A 6,115-nucleotide genomic window follows, 5' to 3' on the forward strand; every position below is an offset into this window, starting at 1 on the left:
GTAGGCAGAGGGAGCAGGTTTCCCCCCTCCCTCAGGAATGCAGCCAGCTCAGGTTACCTAAAGAGACAGGCTGAGGTGTGAATCCTCTGCTGGCCTATCTAACCACATAGTCACAGGGCAGAGATTTTGGGGAGAAACCAAGGTGGCTTTCTGCCACATCTTGTGGTATCCAATATGCTCACAGATTAACAGGGCTTCATGCAGGAAAAGGGCTAGAACCTATCTTAACTACATCAAGGGAAACAGTTATGAGAGTCTAGGCAGAAATTATTCATCCTTGCAACACTGCAATATTCTGAAGAGCCTGGGCCAGAGGGCATCAATGTAGATAAGTAATATATCAAGGTATTAACCTCATAATTCATCTGGCTCAGTTCAGGTACTTTGAGTCAGGACAGCCACAGAATGCCTGACCAAAAAATCAGATTGTGACACAAATGGTTTGGATGGTGCATTGAAACAAGCATTCAGCAGCTAATCAAGAGTGCTAATGCCCTGATAATGTTTCTCCCTCATTGATTAGATAGTAAGTATAGAAAGGAGAACTCAGAAGAGAGATCTGGTCATAGAAAGAGTTGAGCCAGGCTTAAGACCTAGCTTGAAATGCTTCAATGCAGAAAGACAGCAGCAAAGCTCTCAGCCATAGGCGATGTATAGGAGAGGGGTGGGGCATGTGCCTCTCCTGAAATTGGCCCTCGACAGCCAGGGAGCGGGGAGCACTAGCTGGTGCTCCTCCTGAGAAGTGACAGCGGTACTTCTGGGGCCAGTGATTGGCCACTGGGGGACTTCCCACCTCATCAGTGATTGGCTGCTGGTGCCCCCCAAGAGCCATAAGGTAACAGTCACCCATGCCCTCAGCACATTTCTAGAAGCTTCTCTTGAATACTGGTAACAGAAGGTTATGTGAAGAGCTATGGGAACAGAGACTTCCCAGCTCAAAGGGTCTGACCATCAGACCCTTTGGCTAAGCACAGAGAGTCAAAAAGCCTGTGGCTGAATTGATTCACTCTTCGCAGGTTAATCTAAGCTGCATAGAGTGAACTGATAAGCAAGTGAACAGACATTCACTTTTGATTCTAGAAATGCAGACATCTGCCTACTATAGCACAGGCCAGAAACTGGGGAGTGCTAGAGCATGCCCTCCCTGCGAGGGGAGGCTTGCACAAGGAGGTGGGGGGGGAGAAAGGTGAAGTGAATGTAAAACATTCCTGGGATACTGGGGAATTGCGTGTTAACTTGAATCTGGAGGGGATCTGCCCCAGGTCCCCAGTCAGCAGTTTAATAAACCAATTGAACCTAAATCAGTTAAGCCTAATACTGCATCCATCCAGGTTTATCTTAAACTGGTTTCGGCCATTTTTAAAGCCTCTCACCCCATTCTCGTTAAAAAATTAGGAGATTGTGGTGTCAATGCCTACAGTCAAATGGGTCACCAATTGGCTGGAGGGCCACACCCAGAGAGTGGTGGTGGACAGGTCATTTTCAACCTGGAGGGGTGTGGACCTTGGGATCCCCCAGGGCTCAGTCCTCGGGCCCGCACTGTTCAACATCTTCATCAGCAACTTGGATAAGGGGGTGAAAAGCACCTTGTTCAAATTCGCAGATGACACTAAGATGTGGGGAGAAGTGGGCATGCTAGAAGGGAGGGACAGGCTGGAATTGGATCTGGGCAGGTCACAGGGGTGGGGAGATATGAATAAGATGAGATTCAATACTGACAAGTGCAGGATACTGCACCTAAGAAGAAAGAACCAGCAGCATATCTACAGGCTGGGGAACTCCCCTCTAATCAGCACAGAGGCAGAAAACGATCTTGGAGTTATTACAGACTCCAAGATGAACATGGGCTGCCAATATGGGGACACAGTCAGGAAGGCTAATCGCACCTTGTCATGCATCCACAAATGGATCATAAGCAGGTCCAAGGAGATGATCCTCCCCCTCTGTGCGACGCTGGTCAGACCGCAGGTGGAGTACTGCATCCAGTTCCGGGCACCGCACTTCAGGAGGGATGTGGACAACTTCGAGAGTCCAGAGGAGGGCCACTCGCATGATCAGGGGTCATCAGGGCAAGCCTTATAAGGAGAGCCTGCAAGACCTGAACCTGTTCAGCCTCCACAAGAGAAGGCTGAGAGGGGATCTGGTGGCCGTCTATAAACTGGCCAAGGGAGACCAGCAGGCAATGGGAGAGTCCCTGTTCCCCCAAGCACTACTAGGAGTAACAAGGAATAACGGCCATAAGTTGACTGAGAGTCGATTTAGGCTAGATATCAGGAGGCACTACTTCACAGTCAGGGTGGCTAGGATCTGGAACCAACTTCCAAGGGAAGTGGTACTCACTCCTAAACTGGGGGTCTTCAAAAGGAGGCTAGATAGACACCTTGCCGGGGTCATTTGACCCCAGCATTCTTTCCTGACCACAGCAGGGGGTCGGACTTGATAATCTGCTCAGGTCCCTTCCAACCCTACCAACTATGAAACTATGAAAGTGGATTATGTGACTAAACTTCTGTTGTGTTAAAGACTTAAATCAGTTTCCAATCACTTGTTCCAATTTATGTGTAATTTCTGTCCTGGGCCTTTGTGTCACCCAAAATACCAGTTATGTTCAGTGGTGAGGAGAAGTCAGATTTCCTAAACAAGAACAAAAGAAAGCAACTAGAGAACCATTAAAGCAAACTCTACAGCATAAGCAAACAGCAGTAACACAAATACAGGGAAGATATACACCAGCTGCTGCTTTATCACTCCATTTTTAAAGAGGTTGCTTTCAATGTTTGCAACATAGAGAAACACTGCTCAAAAAAGTGATGCAAGACTCTAAACAGCAAGCAATAATAATTTTTAAAGGAATAAATAATAGGGTAGACCAAAGGAAAACATAACTTACCATCAAAATTAGAATTAAAGAATCTCTGACCCCCTCCTACACATGCACATAAAGGCATGATTTGATCTAATCTGTGATCCACATAATTGCACTTCTTGTCAAGCCACATGTAACATGGCAGGAGGCGCAACTGTGGGATCATGCATTAAATTCCACCGCACCTTATTGCCAGTGTAGGGTGAGCCCAATCCTGGGATCTTCCTGCATTGGCGAGAAGCAGACTCCCATGACTGGGGTGGCTCTCAGTCGTCGGGACCACATGTGGCCAAGAACAAGAGTCCTGCACCTTCCCATCAGGCAGCCATGACTAAGAGCTCATCAGCTGCAGAACTCTCAGCCCCCGATTCCTGTGATCTTCCAGCTGCAAGGGCACATGGAGCACCCCACAGCTGAGAGATCACAACAGCTGCAATAACTCAGCTGCTGCCCGGATCACCCCTGCACCCCTGCAGCTAGGAAACTGCATTGGCTATAATCTTCCAGCGTGTTGTGCTCCCCAGCACCTGGCAGACGGCAGTAGTTGTGGTCTCCCAGCCACAGACTGCATACATATGTAAATTAAAGGTGAATAGAAACCAGCTATAAAGTTATTATGCATTTTTAAGCAATAACTTTATAGCTGGTTGGACCCATTTAAGACATGATATTTAATTTGCACATGTAGCCAGTCTAAATTTATTGCACAATTCACAAGATAATTGCACAAAACATTTAACTTGTGGAGGGGGCCTCAAACCAGTGCTGGGGTTACAGCGGATAATCCATGCAGAAGAGCTCTTATATGCTAGGGAAGAGCTGACTGACAAATGTCTAAAAAGATCCTGAGGAAGTGCCAGATGGAAGAGAACATGGCAGGGCATTCGTGCCCCTGCCAATTTCTCAAAACCTTAAAAATTAAAAAATAATGGAGCATCTATCTTGTTTTATACTAGAAAGCTGAGTCACAAGAGTAAAAAGCCTATGCACCTGGTATCTTTAATTAATCATATTTGAAACTAAGTATTTATTAAAAAGGTAAAAAACAGCAAAAAAAATCTTACAAATCAGCCAAGGGAAAAATGGCTTACTTACTGACCAACCATCCTGTCATTCATTCATTCATGAATTGCCACACCATGATGGATGACAACAGAAGTTGGCTTTTCAGGCTTTCAAAAATAATTCCATAACACTGTAAATGTCAGACTAATGACTCATGCAGCATCTACATATCACATGTGCTAAGCACAACAGGATATATTGAATGTCTCCTTCTGTAATACAGTAATTGAGTGCTAAATGAAAAGGTTGGTTCTATTACTAAATAAGAAAAAATTCACTAAAACAAAATATGAGCTTAGTATCTTAATTCATATTGCATTTCAGTTGTTTAGACAACAGCTTGTAAACTTGTTCAAACTTCCTAAATACAAATATAAAATTTCATCATGAACTCAGAGTGTTCTGGTATTTTCATTTTTGTCTTATAAAGATTTGGGAACATGAATGCATGTATGTTCAATAAAAACATGAAATTAGTGCCTGTAATATTTAAGACATCTAGTCACAATAAATATTCCTTTAAAAAAATACATGTTTTCTAAAATTCTTCATATCATATTTATTTAATGTTTCTATAGTATACCACAGCAGTAGTACAGAACATTAGTGTTTGACACACCCTAACAAGTAACCTAAAAATATCACCTCAAACTCAAGCACTTTTTAAAACATAATTTATATCACTGTTCAAAAAACAAGAAAAATTATATTTGATTCTTGTTTTCAACAGTTACATATTTTAAAAAGAGCAATTTTGAAGGTTAATAGCCACCTATAATTCTCAACACAAACCAAGTCTTTTAAAAACATTTCTAAGGTCCTTGTATGTCTTCTATTTCAGTTGAATTTCCCTTTTTATAGATGATTGGTTTGTTCTATGTTGTACTTTTCAATTTACTGCATTTCCTGCACACCATATTGCTTCCCCCCACACAATGAGTCTCACACCTTGTTTTAAGAAAGGCAGGAGAGAGAAACATTTTTCCAGATTTATGGCCACAAAACCTAATCATCAGCTCTCTCATGCTCCCTTTTACGCTCAGACAAAAAATAGAGTTTTAATCCTTTCACAGCTGAACTGTTAGCACCTCTTGGGTGGTCAGCCAGAAGCTGGAACTGTAGCTCTGACTGAAGACTGGACACTATGATCTAGAATTCTGAAGAGCTCAAAAATGATGAAATAGAAGAGAAGACAAGTAGCTAACAGATTGCAAAATTGTCAAAGAAATTATAGCTTGATTAGCAGAATATGAAGACCATTAAAAAGAAAAGAGAGCTGTTAACACCTTTGGAGTGAAGAGTAATTAGCAGGAATCAGGAAAGTTATAATGAACCACAAAAATCAATTGACTCCCTTAGAGCTGCCTGAATAGACATGCTATTGATGCTACTGGGCACTTCATTTGAAACTTTTGGTGGAGCAATCACACCACTGCACTTCCCCTGGATCTGCCCCTTCTGGATTCCACCCCTCCACATAGCTGCTGAAGGGGAGAAAAGAAAAAAAACCATCCATTTTACAGCATCACCATGCTTCTAATACGCGCAAAAAAAAAAAAATCAAGGTCTCTATTTAAGACATGAACTCCAATTTTGGAAAGGTAATTTTTGGGAAGAAGGTACATTTGGCATTGGAGTAAATATATAGCTATCAAAGATGCATTAATAAAATTCAAATGAAGACTTAATATTTATAAGTTGGCTTCTGAATGTTTAATTGTAATGTTTACTTTTCAAACCAATGTCATACTATCATTTTGTCAATCAGACAATAGTTCTAGTCAGACTAGAAAATACCTAGAGCAGGGCTGTTCACATTTAGCACATTTGGGAGCTGCACATTGTGTAGGGAAAGATCTCCCAGGATACCCCGCACTGCATGGGCTGCACTGGCAGCAAATAGCCCCCTGTTACCCTCTGCTGACAGCATGCAGCCTGGCCCCCTTGCTACATGGGTGATGGTGGAAGCACACAGATCACCCCTTCTGACCACATGGGCTCATGGGCTGCATGCAGACCCCTGAGTGCTCCCCCCACTGTATGGCAACAGGAGAAGCAGCTGGAAGGTCCCCATGAGACTCATGTCAATCACATACGGCCCACGGGCTGCCAGTTGTACAGTGCTGACCTAGAGAAATTTCAAAAGAAATTAACTTTTCTCTAACTCATCCTCTAGAAAACTGG

The 6,115-nt window shown here is 43.1% G+C and overlaps 1 protein-coding gene across 1 annotated transcript in view; it reads right to left on the reverse strand.

Moving 5' to 3' along the window:
- LOC109305524 (neurobeachin-like) overlaps window positions 1–6,115 on the reverse strand; it is a 95,337-nt gene that overhangs the window by 69,902 nt on the left and 19,320 nt on the right. The gene's annotated exons all lie outside the window — the stretch shown is intronic.

This window comes from Crocodylus porosus, unplaced genomic scaffold, assembly GCF_001723895.1.
Source record: "Crocodylus porosus isolate Cpor-Errol unplaced genomic scaffold, CroPor_comp1, whole genome shotgun sequence".
In the NCBI taxonomy this organism is placed as follows: domain Eukaryota; kingdom Metazoa; phylum Chordata; order Crocodylia; family Crocodylidae; genus Crocodylus; species Crocodylus porosus.